General features: G+C 49.7%; 1 pseudogene; it reads right to left on the bottom strand.

Moving 5' to 3' along the window:
* Positions 1-1,963: 1,963 nt before the first annotated feature.
* Positions 1,964-2,593, bottom strand: LOC126508254 (40S ribosomal protein S18-like; annotated as a pseudogene).
* Between the last annotated feature and the right edge of the window lie 12,760 nt (positions 2,594-15,353).

The following is a 15,353-nucleotide window of genomic DNA, read 5'->3' as shown; positions in this document are numbered from 1 at the left end:
TCTTTGAGCAAAAACCCTCCTTACCTTAAAATAATATATACAAGCTGGGCGGTGGTGGCGCATGCCTTTAATCCCAGTACTCGGGAGACAGAGGCAGGTGGATCTCTGAGTCCAAGGCCAGCCTGGTCTACAGAGTGAGTTCCAGGACAGCCGGGGAAACACTAAGAAGCCCTTTCTTGAAAAACCAAACCAAACACCCAAAACCACTGATACTTACAGTCATAAATATGTATATGACGAAACCCCAACAGTCATCGGGCCTTGCTTTTAATACTTACAAAATTCAGTGATGTTCGTGTATTCAGATATATCTCACTCAGATAAAACCCCAAATAGTTTAAATCTTAGTTTGTCAGTGTAGTAAGCAATTATCTTCAACAAAATCATTTAAGCCAGCTTTGTTCTTGCCTGGTCTCTGATACAGTAGAGGGCCCAGACAATAAAGATTGTTCCTTGAGTCCATAAGACTACCTATTTAACACCAGAGAGATGTGTCAGGTCCGAAGGGAGAATATCGGACTGGCTGGAAGGCTAAGGGAGCCTGTTTTAAGGCCATTGTGTGGTGGGGGGAGGGGAGGGCTTGTCTTGCACTGTGGGGTAAGTCAGGGGCCTTCATTGGATGGATGCACTTTAACCCAGGTTTCTGACTTCCTAGAGGCCCATCGTTCTCCCTGGATGCTTAGAGAGGTTGTTTTATGAATTCAGAATTCAGACAGGCTATTCAACTCTTTGTGCGGAACTGTAAGCACAGAAACAATTCTGAGAGCTGGCTGAGGAAGATGAGAGATAGCAAACTGCAGTGCCTGGGGGATTTAGCATTTCCTGAAGTCAGGGAGGCCCCAGGGAGCTGGTCACAGGTACATTTTCTGTAGGAGCTTGCTAGCCCTCTGTAAGATGGCAGGGAAATGGGTCTTATTGGTCCTATGTTCTAATCTAACAGTTATATGAGCAAAAAATAATTAACTTAATCATTGAACATATGTTAATATTATTACTTTTAGTCTTATTTTATGTTATGTGCATGAGGAGAAGGCTTTGGGTCCTATCGAACTGGAATTGCCGGCGATTGTATGTCGTGATGTGGATGCTGGGAATTGAACCAGGGTCCTTTGCAAGAGCAACACGTACTCTCAACTATGAAGTCACCTCTCCAGCCCCTGAGCGTACATTATGATTGCTTTATCTTTTCTACATCATGAAAGTTACCTGGACCTTCACAGTTTGCTGAGATCTTTAAACTCTGCCTTGGTCATTTTAGCTCAAGACAGTGTTGCCATGACGGCAATCAGTCAGGCATTTCCTAATTCCCAAAACATTTCAGCATTTTATGAGAGGTAACACAGTAAACTCCAAAGTGTATCTGAAGCAAGAGCTGCAGGTTACCTTGTTACCAAGAAAGGCAACAAAACAAAACAAAATAAAACCCTAAAACCAAAACCGAAACCAAAAAAACCTTGTATGTTAACCTTGTAATTGTTAGAAAAAAAATTTCAAACAACTTTTTGATTTAAAAAATAAAAACTTGTCAGTTTTGAAATACCAAATGTATATATTTTAAAATAGGCGAGGAGTGAAAACTTAAGAAGTCAGATTAAAGTTTAGGAAGTTAGTTTGAACAAAAAAAATTGTGTATACCTTTTTTATGATTTTAATTTAATTTTATGTGTATGGGTGTTTAGCTGGCATGTGTGTCTGTGCACCACTTGCATGTCTGGTGTTTGTAGAGGCCAGAAGGGGGTGTCGGATCCCCTGGAACTGGAGTTACAGACAGCTGTGAGCCACCATGTGATTGCTGGGACTTGAATCCAGTTTCTCCACAAGAGCAGCTACTGCTCTTAACAGCTGAGCCGTCTCTCCAGCCTCCAAATGTGCTGCTCTTAATTTTAGGCAGGTCTCAAGAGCTTAAGAGTGATGGGCCTTGTTTTCTAAATTAACTTTTTTTTTCCCCCACAGGCATATAAACTATTTATTAACAGCAAAGGCCCAGGGACTCATTTCTTCTTGGATACACCCACAGTGCGGCCCCAGCAGCCAGTGGTCTTGGTGTGCTGGCCTCGGACACGAAGGCCCCGGAAGTGGCGCAGTCCTCCATGGGCCCGAATCCGAATCCTCTTCAGTCGCTCCAGGTCCTCGCGCAGCTTGTTGTCCAGGCCGCTGGCCAGAACCTGGCTGTACTTCCCGTCCTTCACATCCCTTCTGTCTGTTCAAGAACCAGTCTGGGATCTTGTACGGCCGGGGATTCTGCATGATGGTGCTCACACGCTCCACCTCGTCCTCCGTGAGTTCTCCAGCCCTCTTGGTGAGGTCAATGCCCGCTTTCCTCAACACCACGTGAGCGTATCTCCGCCCCACAGCCTTAATGGCAGTGATGGCAAAGGCTATTTTCCGCCGCCCATCCATGTTGGTGTTGAGTACTCGCAGGATGTGCTGGAACTTCTCAGGGATCACGAGAGACATGGCGGCGGCACAATCGGCGGCGTGTAGGCCTCCCGTGGAAGAGCTCTAAATTAACTTTTAAAGATAAAATTAACACGTGCTCTGGAAGTCTGGACGGACATGACGACCGCGGGCCAACAGGAGCCAATTGACACAGCCAAGTTATTCACACAGCAACACGTAAGTGTTTTTAGTCTTTAGCACGATGTTTCGTGGAACCTGGTTGGAAACTGTTAACACTGAGACAGACCTTTAGCCAAAGCGGGTGTGTGTGTGTGTGTGTGTGTGTGTGTGTGTGTGTGTGTGNTGCGTGGGGGGGGGGGACGGGCAGTTTATCGGGTGGCAGTGGCTTGCTGGGGGTGGCAGCAAAGAGAGAGGTGTGAGTGTGGCCGGAAGTTCCACCCCGGTGAATACAGTCTGAGCAGACCAGGTTGTAGGGCAGAAGTTCTCAGCCTTCCTAACGCTGTGAGCCTTGACTACAGTTCCTCGTGTTGTGGTGACCCCTAACCATAAAATTACCTTCGTGGGTGCTTCATAACTGCAATTTTGTTACTGTTATTAATTGTAGTGTAAAGATCTGATATTCAGGGTATCCAATATGTGACCCTAAAGGGGTCTCGACCCCCAGGTTGAGAACCACTGTTTTAGGGGGCGCTGGCTTACTAAAATCCCATATTGTTGATTTATTTGCTTATTTATTTTTGGAAGATTCTTTAGGTACTGAGCTGTGACTGATAGGGCAGGTTACAAATGCTGCAGGAAGCAGGGGCTGTGGGCAGGAAGAGGAGAGAGCTACGTGGCTGAGGGCCGTGGGCAGGGGGAGGAGGAAGAGGACTCGGAGCTTTGCTCTGATTTGTGGGGTGAAAACTTACCAGCTCTGAGAGACTGAGGGTGAGACAGAGGCTGAGTGTGAGAGGGATCCAGACAGCACCCTGTGGAGAAGAGTGTGTGTGTGTGGGGGGGGGGAGTTAAGGGCCAGCTGGTGCAGGACAGAGAGGGGACAGGGACACTTACAACTCCAGGCTGCCTCTTGGGACCCTCAGCCTTTGCAGGTGCCCTAGCAGAGAGGCAGTGAAAGTTTTCAGAGAAGCATTTTAAAGAGGAAACCATACCACACAGCCTCAGCAGACAGGAGGGTGAGTGAGCTGGGCAGAGACCAAGGAAACAGGCATGCTTTTTAAGGAGGGGCTGAAGCAACAACAGGCTGCACGAGATAAAAAAGGCCATTTGCTGCTATGATGATCTAGTTCTCTGAGTCCACACGAATTTTGATGTGAAAGGGACCATTTTCAGGCCACTGAGAGCCGCTATGGCCAGGGCTGTGACAGAAACTATCAGGTTTTGGTCTGACTTCTAGAGGCTAAAGGCTTCTGAGATTATATAAAAGACACCTGAGAGAAGAGAGAAGAACTGAGCAAGGACCCATGAGGCCTGGCCAATCGAGGATGTAGGAATGAGCAAGAGGGACAGACTTCCTCAGGCCTCTTGACTTCTTCTTAGGGCTGTGATAAATATTACAGGCAATAGATCAAATACAACATGAAGCATCTTCAGATACTGTCTGAGCTGAGCTGGCTCTGGGCCGAGCTTGGGGGCTATACAACCTGACTCAGCACGGGATTTTACCAGGTCTGGAGATGAGTGGGTCCCAAAGACGTTCACCAGAGGAGAACAGAGGCCCTTGTTGGTTGCAGAAAGGGCAGCAGTGAGGGACATCCCCAGGGTGTAGTCCATTTAAGAGCAGCCCCATCTGAGTTGTGGCATTATTGCTGCCCCACCACTTAGAAAAGCCTGGACCGGGGTGCACAGCACTGAAGCCTCCAGCCACTGGTGACCATTAAAAGAACAGTGACCGAGATGAGGAGTGGCTCGTCACTTTCTAAAGGCTCAACTGCCACACGGCCTAGAGACTGCAGTGTGGGCAGCAGAGATGGAACATTCCACAACTGAGGCGTATCCTACCAGGTGGTCTGTGTGTAGTACCTGATTGCAGTAGACCTATGTTAGCTAGGTCAGAGAACTTGGAGCTGAGAGCTGGGGCCATACTGCGCTCTGTGCACTCTGAGTGTTTCTAGGGCTTGTAGTCTCTCTCCATCCCTGCACCCTGCCCCATTGGTGAGGTTTGTCTGGGGGCGGTCAGGTCCTCGGTAGCTGGACTAAGAAAGCTTTGACATAGATCGCCTCCTTACTGATAACTGTTGTTTGCCTGTGTGTCATGGCCCTCATCCGGGTGTGAATTATGGCTACGTAAGCCTGGGAAAGCCAGACCTATCATGAGATCTCTGTATCCCAAAGTCCGAGGGTTGATACCCTTTCCTTGTTCCCTTGTCTTCCTTATGTTGAGACAGTAGGTGTTCGCGTGGCTGTTGATGGCACAGTCATCCTCTGGGCATAGATGGTGGCTCCTGCTGGTGGCTGTTTATTGTCCTGAGTTCTCTCAGCTGGGCCTGGATGTGCATGAGTTGTGGACATGGTCAGGCCTTAGCCACCTCAGCACCACGACACTTGCCCAGTTGGTTTATGGTTTATAACCTCCGCTTACTTCTGACATATGACTAGCTTGCCTTAGCCATTTCTGTGTCTCCCTGAAGGAGCAGGGCTTGGCCTCCGTGTTCCTGAACTGTGGCCTGGCTTCCTGCTCTGATTGCTCCCATCTCCTGAAGCTCCCAGATCTCTATTCTGACATCAACCGGCCTGAAGATCTCACTGGTGGGCTGAGCCCCACCTTTGGAGTTAGCTCTCTCTCCTGCCCAAGTCCCAGCTCTTTGTGTTTCACCCACAGTGAAGTCCCAGCATTCCTGGAACTAAGGTTTCTAGTGTTAGACATGGTTAGGAGGGCCTTGTGGGCTCGTCTTCCCCAGGCAGGTCCTCGTGTAGTCACAGTAATTTGAGTTCAAGGGCACTGGGCCGTTGTCAAGGTTAGGAGTGGATCTGGAATCAGATGTGTGACCGGCTTCTCTCCAAACTTGGGTCTCTGGCACAGAGAATCTTCTATTGTTTGTTTTGCAGTTGAGAGGTGATCCTGAGGCTTGAGTAGGCTCAGCCCATCTTTTCTCCATCTAAGCCTCTTCTCTCACACAGAGCAGTCTGTTCTCCTGTCCCTCTCTGACTTCCTCTTCCACTCCTGGCCACATAAAGTCATGGTCACAGAAGTGGTACCCTAGGCACCAGGAGGTTTCCCAATACACTAGCAACTGCCCCTGCCACCCATTCTTGCTTGTGCCACTGATGGGTGGGGGTTTCCAGGGAGGGGTCTTAATTTCAGCAACAAACAATGTTGCTACCCACGCCATTGTTGAGAGAAGCCCAAGGGAGAACCCGCGCTCCCCCCACCCTGGGGGTGCTTTTTTTCCCCCTGGCGCTGTAGTTCATTGTCCTTCCTATTCTGGGGAGGACCGGAAAGGGCATGCACAAGTGACCACAATCTAACTTACCCTTGTGACTACTGTGTAAGCCACCAACCCTCTCTCTCTGCCTCTTATGCCCACCAAAGTTACCAGCCTATGGCTGCAAACAAAGTCTCCATGGCTCCAATGTCCCCTGTGTCTGTCTCAGTGGCAGCAATGGACGCCTGACTCTTGTCCACTCAGAGGTCGGTCATATCTCACGTGGTCATCGCTTACTATTTTGTGACCGAACACCTCCTTCCCCTGTAAACCACAGAGGGGCTACAGGCACCTGGAAGAGTCCTCATTTTGTGTCCAGAGGCTGTCCTGTTGAGCTTGATTAGCACGCCTGGGTTCCAGAAGACACCATGTTTCCACCAGCCCCGTACCATAGACCTACCTATGAGCATGTAGCACCCATGGCTCAGTCAGTGTTTCTCAACCTGTGGGTCACGACCTCCCACACCCATTGGAAAACACAGATAATTACATTATGATTTATAACACTGGCAAAATTACAGTTATGAAGTAGAAACAAAAATAATTTTATGGTTGGGGGTCATCACAGCGTGAGGAACTGTATTAAAAGATCACAGCATTAGGAAGGTTGGGAACCACTGGCTTAGATATTACAGAAGATAGTCGGCTTTGATATATGGCTTTCTTTTTTATTATTTCTTTATTTCTTTTGTTATTTTGGCTTTTTTTTTGAGACAAAGTCTCTATATAGAACCCTGTTTGTTCTGGAACTCAGTATGTAGACCAGACTGCTGAACTCACAGAGATCTGCTTGCCTCTGCTTTGAGTGCTGAGATTAATACATGTGCTACCACGCCCGGCTACACCAGGTTTCCACTAGTCCTTACAAAGCCATTTGGAATTTCGTGAGGTGTGTGCATGTGTGTGTGTGCATGAGTGTGTGTGTGTGTGTGTGTGTGTGAATGTGTGTGTTGAGTCCGCTCACCAAATTCAGGTCATGCTTTGTCCCCGAACCTCAAAATAGCATGCTTATGAGTTTCTCTCTAAAAATTCCTCAGGAAGGATTGCTCCCGTGGACCCTGCCAGTAGCTCCTCCCTTCCTGTCTAAAGGCTCTGACCCAGTCCCAGGAGCTGGAGTGAAAGGTCATGTTCTCATCCATACTCCTGCTGCCTCAAGCCCTTCCCTTGCCCACGACACAGGGAGGAGTAACGTATCTGATGCAGCCTCACTCTGAATCCTGATGTGGCTTCATTTGGAAAACCCTTTACCAACACTGCAGCTCCCCTGAGAAGGCTTCTGGGTTGGCTAAAGGAGATACATGGTAGGCATTCCCCTTCTCCACCACGAGTTCCTTAGTGTCCTGTATGAAGGTGGGGACCATCAGCCTTTCTGAATCTTTGGCAGGAAGCTCCATCAGGTCCAGGGTTACAGAGTCAAAGGTACTGGCTGGTGGTACCCTGCATGCAGATAGAAGACCAGGGTCGGGGAGGCTCATCCTGGCTGAGACCTCAGACTTAGAAGAGAAATTTGAGGCTAATAAATTTGAGTGTCCTGAAAGGCAATGTTTTACTTTGACAGCACCGTGTGTGTGTGTGTGTGTGTGTGTGTGTGTGTGTGTGTGTGTGTGTCTACCCCCATGAACACAAAAGCCCAGCTTCCTCTCAGAGGACTGATGCACCCCTCAGCTGCTGCTACAGTTGCTGCCATTGGTCTTGCCATCAGGCCCGTCAGCTAGGGAAGTCCATCTCCCTATGTTGGATCATGTGAGAATTTTCCCGGGGTGGGGGGTTGGAGAACTAGGTAACATCTTCTCTTTCTTCTAAGGTCCCAATGACAAACCAAAGTGGGATCGCTACTACAGTTCACCCTACAGATACAATGAGTCCATCAGACTTCCTGACAGCAATGGGTGACCCTTAACCTGCCCCACTAGAAGGTCCAGACACAGCATGGATGGTGCTCCCTTCCTCCCAATCTTCCCTGGTCAATGTACTCTCCCTTCTCCCAGAGACCCCCAAGGCTGTGTGCAGAGTTTCAGATAGTTGGCTTGGAGGAGTGGCTGTACGCTTGGCTGAGGGGCCCGTGACCCTTCCTGTCCCTTCTTCTTTGAGGGAGCAGCAACAGCCCAGGGTGATGGTTTTTGGGAAGCTGCTACAGCTGGCAGCTCTTCTGCTCAGAGGATACTGCTGTACGGCTTGAGGTGATTAAAAAAAACAAAGAAAGAGCTGCGTGGTGGGCGCAAGCCTGTGATCCCGGCACTCGGGAGGCAGAGGCAGGTACATCTCTGTGAGTTCGAAGCCAACCTGGCCTACAGAGAGAGAGTTCCAGAACAGCCAGAGCTGTTACACAGAGAAATCCTGTCTTGAAACCCCCTAAATAAATAAAATATAAATAAAATTAATTTAATAAATAAAATTTTAAAAAGCAGCCTGTAACAAAAGAGACCCTCCATGACTGAGACAGAGGTGGACCACAAGCTGTCTAGTGAAGAGATGGAGAGAGCAGGCTTAAAGTCCAGTTCTCTAAGCAGGTAGCCTTGGAGACAGGACAAGGACTGGACGAGGGGAGGGGAACAAGGCTTGGCTGCGTCATGGAGACATCACTTGGGGACGTTTGGAACCCTCCCAAGGGACATCCTCTCACTCAGCTACTCTGGACTGGAGAGTCACACCCAGCTGTCCGTGAACCCTCCTCCGTTTCCTGGGAAAGGCCCCAGTGAAAGTCCTGGTGGGTCCTTCAGTCTTCTGCAGAGTCAGAACCAATTTGCTGACACCTGAGGGGGCACGAAGGTGGTGTTTGGGGGAACTAGGCACGGCAACGGAAGAGCAATTGGAAGTTGCTCCAGGAACACCAAAACTGGAAGTCTCCCAAGGGATGGATGCTTGCGATAGCAGTAGACTCTCTCCTTGCCCTAAGACAGGGACGTGGCCAGCCCGCCTGGCTGTATGTCCATCCACCCTTCAGCCCCCAGGAAAATGCACGTAGACTCCAAGATTAGCCACACAGAAAGGCGCCATTGCTCCACCCCAGCACAAGCAGGGGCACACACGCCTACACGTGGCCCCCCCTGGCACAGGCATGCCGCTCCTTCCCATCTTTAGCCACTTCGGTGCTGGAGAGAGTTCAAGATGGCTCATCCCCTCCTCCTCTGCCCTCAACCCTCAGGCAGCCCCACCCCTGAGAAAATACAGCTCAGGGGTCCCCAGGGCTGCACAGGAAATGCTTTGTATGCTCTGGGTCAGCCAGGCTATTTTCTGTCCTGGGACTGGCGGGAGGTTGGGCCAGGAGCAGCCAGGACTGACATACTCAGCTGTTCTGTCTCCTCGCATGGTCGCCTCTACAGTTGGCAGTGGGCATTACTTGGTCTCTCAGTGTCTCTCCCCTGTCATTGTAAGTCTCTTTGAGGCATCAGGACAGTTCCTTCGCTGGTGGCCTCCATATCTTCCAAAGTCCAGTGCGATGTCTTCTCTTTAGCGAGCATTCTCCCACCTTTCCTATCCTTTTCATACCCCTTTCTCTGAGCTCTGCCCTGCTCTGGGCAAACTGTGGCCTTGCTTGCCCAGTGAGGCTGAGGGCAGCTCTCCTAACTCTTTTTTTCTTGTTTTTTCTAGACAGGGTTTCTCTTGAAACCTTGGCTGTCCTGGAACTCTGTAGACCAGGTTGGTCTTGGACTCATAGAGATCCACCTGCCTCTGCTTCTGGATTAAAGGTGTGCGCCCCCACCACCTGGCTAGCTACCCTAACTTAATGATGTGCCTCCCCCCAGAAAGTTACTAAAGTTCATGTTTTTCAGTTCAAGATGATTAGTTGTTAGAACAAATACATGCATCTCATGAGTGTTTGGAATCTTGCTGTGGGCATTGCCTCTGTCTTTACAAAATCTTCAGTGCTCAGATGTTGTGTTTGTGGTGTTTACTTTTGGGGAAATGTGATGAATTTGTGGCATTTGCTTTAAGGTTGACAGAAGACAAAACCCCAGATTGCCCTCAGCGGGGAGGGGTGAGGACTGCGTTTCCTATCTATCCGCTCTATTGCGTACGCCAGGCTCAGCTCACGGGTGATAGATAGCTCTTAAGTCCCAGGCTGTTGGAAGTCATAGGTGTACAAGTAAGAGAGAGACGTTTGCCCTAGGAACCTCAGTGATAAAGATCTAGTGTGCAAAGCAGGTGCCTGACAGGTCCTGAGGAGAGGGGAGTCTGGGGGACTTCTCTGAAGAGGTGGCAGCTCTTGGGATTGTGAAGAAGGAATAGAAATTCACCTGGGAGCCAGGTGGTGGTAGTGCACGCCTTTAATCCCAGCACTCGGGAGGCAGAGGCAGGCGAATTTCTGTTATTTAGAGGCCAGCCTGATCTATAAGAGCTAGTTCCAGGACAGGCTCTAAAACTACAGTGAAACCCTGTCTCGAAAAACCAATAATAAAAAGAAAGAAAGAAAGAAAGAAAAGAAAAGAGAAGAAGAGAAAAGAAAAGAAAAGAAAAGAAAAAAGAAATTTACCAGGGAAAGACAGGGAAGCATATGCTAGGAAGTCTGGACCATCAGGGCAAGATTAGAGATGGAGGAATAATATGTCGTGTGTGTGTGTGTGTGTGTGTGTGTGTGTGTGTGTGTGTGTGTGTGTGTGGTGTGAGGTCCTTGAAAAATCTTTCAGGGCCTTACGTAGGAAAGGAGGTAATTCTTTTTTTGTTTTTAAGATTTATTTATTTATTATGTATACAACATTCTGCCTCCATGTATGCCCACACGCCAGAGGAGGGCACCAGATCTCATTCCAGATGGCTGTGAGCCATGTGGTTGCTGGGAATTGAACTCAGGACCTTTGGAAAAGCAGCCAGTGCTCTGAACCACTGAGCCATCTCTCCAGCCTCAAGGAGGTAATTCTTATTTGAAGTCCAATATAATTATCACTTTACATCTACAGAATGCTTAATACTTGATTGGACATTTATTTGAAATGAATCAACCGGTAGGATACAGCTTTTAATTTCTTTTCCAGCTGAAGAAACCAAGGCTGAGAGAACGTAGCTTTCTCCAAGGTCACGCAGATGTGTGTGTGGAAGATCTAATGGCAGGCATCAGCATCAGCTCCTTATTTGGGGGACTGAGCACCTGCAGACAGCTGGGCATCCTGCCCCTTCCTTCTGGCTCTTGGGGCAGCTGGGGAGCTGGTCCAGTTTCCCAGGGTTTCTCATGATGTCGTCCCTCTGTCCTGGTAGGGGTTTCCCTGAGGATGGAAGTGAGACCCGCAGGCACAGAGCATGTATTGTTCGACTGCACCTGGAGGGTGCCTGTGTCAGCAGGCAGAATAGGAAAGTGGCGCCAGGCTGGGGAGGGTCTGATCCATTCTCTTGGCCCAGGTCCTGACCTCCATCGCGCTGCCTCCTGCTGGGAACTGGTCTTCTCCCTGAGTCCTGGGTTGCTGTCAGAGGCCATGAGGGGAGGAAAGCCCCTCACTTTCCCTGTCTAATGAAGAGAAGGATTGGTCACTTGGGTTTCCCTGCGGGATGTAGGTCCTACAGAACATTCTTCATGAAAAGAGTTGCATGACCAAGAGAGGTGAGAATGTCAACCATCCCTGGATGGCCACAGTGCACATTACATACTACAAACTCTGGCGGGTCTTGAAAACATTCAAGGCAGTGTTTCTGCAATGGCTCCTTTGACCACCAAACCCTTCTCCTATCTTGGCTGCCTTACCGTTCCACTGGTTACAGTTTGAAAATTATTCTAACGGGTGATCTCTAGCTAAGGTCGCTCCTCACCCCCTGCAAAATGTGAGCTATAAGAGTGGGAACTATCATTGACTTTGGCCATGTAATATTGGCTGCCCAGCACCCAGGCTCCTTCCTTGTTTCCATAGACTCCCCTTCAAGTCTTGGAGGGAAGAACTGTCTCCCACTCCCTCAGAGGTTGGTGGAAGCAGGTTTCTTCTTCCTCCTACTTGGAGAGCTACTTGAGGACACGTGACCTAGATTAGCACTTTGAACCCAGAGAGGTGGACCCAGCCAGACTTCCAGGGGCAGCAGAGGGGTCATTTAGAGAAGCTATGCTCACAGGCTCGAATGGACATCTGTGGTAACATTCTCCGTGGATTCCCGGCCTACAGTGTCAGCTCTAGCTGTCAAGGGCTACTGGGCACCTGGGTGTTCTAAGACCAAATTGATTCTTCCCATGGATACGCCACATCCCTTCAGGGGGTTTCCATGCAGGTTGTGCTGAGTTGTTACCATTGTTTATAAAGGGGATCCTGACAGATAGAGGTGCTCAAGAAATGTTGATTGAATGGTACTGGGATGTGGCTGAGTTGGTTGAGTACTTGTCTCACAAGCACGAAGCCCTGGGTTTGACCCCCAGCACTGAAGCAGTTGGACTTGGTGGTACACACCTGTAATCCTAGCACTAAGGAGATGGGAACAAGAGGATCAGAAGAGCAAGGTTGAGCCAGGTGGTGGCAGCGGTGGCACACACCTTTAGTTCCAGCACTTGGGAGGCAGAGACAGGCAGATCTCTGTACGAGTTTGAGACCAGTCTGCTCTGAACAGTGAGTTCCAGGACAGCCAAAGTTACACAGAAAAACCTTGTCCTGAAAAAACAAAACAAGCCAGGTAGTGGTGGTGTGCACTTTTAATGCCAGCACTCAGAAGGCATTGACAGGTGAATCTCTGAGTTCGAGGCCAGCCTGGTCTACAGAGAGTTCCAGGAACAGGCTCCAAACCTACAGAGAAACCGTCTTGAACAATAAAACAAAACAAAATGTCAACAGAGGTTCAAGGTTTGGCATCAGTCTGGGCTATAAGAAATTCTCTCTCTCTCTCTCTCTCTCTCTCTCTCTCTCTCTCTCTCTCTCTCTCCTGTTTGAATAACCAATTTTGGCACCAAGAGTGTGTCCATTGCCCTATTGGAGCAGTATTGGAGTTGTAGTGTTGGAGTTGTCTGACCCTGCTGATAACTGAATGTTGGCCCCATGTGGGGTGCATCGGGGTACCAACTCAATCTGTGTTTCGGCACACCTGTTTGTCTGGTAGGAGAGAACGGCCTGGGCCAGGGGAAGTCCTGTCAAAGTACTATTGGGACACAGGACAGTCCCAGCAGAAGAATCCAGGGCTGTGAGTTAGAAAGAAGTAGGTCTGGATGGAGTGAGCTAGCCTAGAATAGAGAGCTATCTCAGCCTCTGGATGGAGTGAGCTAGCCTAGAATAGAGAGCTATCTCAGCCTCTGGATGGAGTGAGCTAGCCTAGAATAGAGAGCTATCCCAGCCTCTGGATGGAGTGAGCTAGCCTAGAATAGAAAGCTATCCCAAACTCTGGAAAGGAGAGCTGGGGAATGCTGCTGGCTTGGTGTGAGCGTAACTGGAGCAGCCCCAGAGGCTGTGCCAAAGAGAATGACTTTTATTCTATTTGCTGTGGGGAGTCACAGAAATCTTGAATAGGGTAGGGTCAAAGGCAGTTCGGGGCATAGGGAGACCCTGGGCTTTGGACTGACATCCAGATGTTGCTGTGTATAAGCTACAGCTTGGGCGAGTCCTGTGTATTTCTGAGCCCTGATTTCTTCATCTTTAAAAATGGATACAGGACTGGGACATGCCTCAGTGGTAGAACAGAGGCCCTGATCAGTTTTACACACACACACACACACACACACACACACACACACACACACACGCTGGGGGGGGGGGGCGAAGCAAAGAGAGCATAATAAAACCCAGTAATTTGTTTCAAGGATTTAAGGCAATTGTATAAAGGAGCTAGTGTGGCCGGTGAGGGGCTCAGCAGGTAAAGTTGTTTACCACCAAGTTCCAACTTGCCCGGAATCCACAAGGTAGAAGGAGACAATTGACTTTTGCAAGTTGTGTTTTGACCTCTTCACGCATGCTAAACAGATAAATATACATAAACTCCCTCTGTGTACAAAGCATCCCATGAAGGACGTGTTGTCCTGAGGGAGCTCCCTGGGCTAGAGCATCAAAAATCCCTTCGCTAGCTAAATTCCTGGAGAGCAGGGACTACCGTGCCTTTTATGTCCTCCTTCGCAACCCGGTTCCTGGATCAGGGGACATGCCAGGTGCCACTTTGAACGGATGCAGTTCTGCAGCTGCGGAGGAGGAAGGAATAGAGAGGTGTGACTGTTGGCCGGGAGTCCGGGGTTAGAAGGATTCAGGCCAGAGCTGTGGAGCCAGTCCTGGAGAGAGTGAGGTCTGACCCCGAGGAAATTCAGTCTTCACCTTTTGGCAGCTTTTTAGCGTAGAGGCCAAGGGAGAGGGAGGCTGCAGAGAACCAAGGGGTTCTCGTCTTGTACAGGCTAAGAGAGAAACAGCCCTTTCTCCTGGACTTTTTAACCTGAAGGGCTCAGTGAGCATTTAGATGAACACCAAGACAGGCCTGGGCAGATTGGGCAGACTGACCCGTTCATTCCTGGTGTTGAAGGACACAGGCAAAGATTTTAAACTCAAAATATGGGCAGAGTTACCTGCCTGTGGAGGTAGTAAGGTTCCTGCCGGTGGAGGTGGGATGAGTAGGTGTTGGGCAGCTTTGAGGAAAGAGGCTAGGATGAGTTAACTCAAGAGTTGCCTGGAAAGTGTATGGGTCAGCGTCTGCTGTGGTATACACCAGAAAAGATGTGTGGCTCATAGGCCTGGAGTGAATTGAGATTGCCTAGGCTGCACTGTTGATTTTGGAGGGGACTTTTACAGGTCTGGAGGGTTCTGGGGTGTTGACTGCTCTAGACTATTTTGGCCAGAATGATGGCATGGCCAATTATCTTGCATCTTGCAGACAGACCCGAGTTTGTGGTCTTGGCTATGGTGGGAGCAGAAGCAGGGCAGATACGGGCATGAAGACCTCTGAGGGTCTTGATTCAGAGCTAGTGCCTAGTTATCTCTGCTGTCCTGTGCCGAGCAGACTGCAAGAGGAGGGCGTGGAGATGCCGCCTTGTAAGTGGGAGCAGCTCCAGAGTCACTTGACAAAGGCAGTGTGCAGGGACGGGGAAGGAATTAGGGTCCTTGCCATGTGGAGTGAATGGTGACTAGAACAGCTTTTCTCAGGCTTAGCTCTGTGCAGACCCAAGTTCTGTTAGTTTCCCTCTGGGATCTCTGTACAGCTGCCCCACATGGGCCTGGGCCTGTGGGACCAAGCTCATTTATTCTCTGTCCAGCTGAAAGCTTCCAAAGGCCCACGTGCTATAGCTCTGCTGTGGGTCTTGGGGATGGCAGTGTGGGGACGGGTCAGCTGCCACAGGCTCCAGACCCTACTGTGGGTCCCAGGGAGGGGGATGGCAGTGTGGGAAGGGGTCAGTTGGCTCAGGTTTCTGCTGATCCGAAATTGACTTTCCAGCGGAAGGGGCCAGACACGAAACCTACAAGCCAGGCCATGGGATAACTTCAGATTGCTATAGCACCGAAGGCCAGGGCTCCTAGCTGGGGATTTCCTCACAAGTTCAAGGCTGGATGGATAGCATGAAGCACAGGTGAGAAGTCACTTTCCAGGACTCCCTTGGGGGCTGCATTGGCTGCCTACACGGAGAGATGAACCCATAGCTAGACTGGTAGGCCAGGCCTC

This window comes from Alexandromys fortis, unplaced genomic scaffold, assembly GCF_014885135.2.
Source record: "Alexandromys fortis isolate MF-2015 unplaced genomic scaffold, M_Fortis_MF-2015_v1.1 scaffold_26, whole genome shotgun sequence".
NCBI lineage: Eukaryota > Metazoa > Chordata > Mammalia > Rodentia > Cricetidae > Alexandromys > Alexandromys fortis.
Note: the sequence above shows the minus strand (reverse complement) of the source record. Positions and strands in the feature narration are given on the sequence as shown.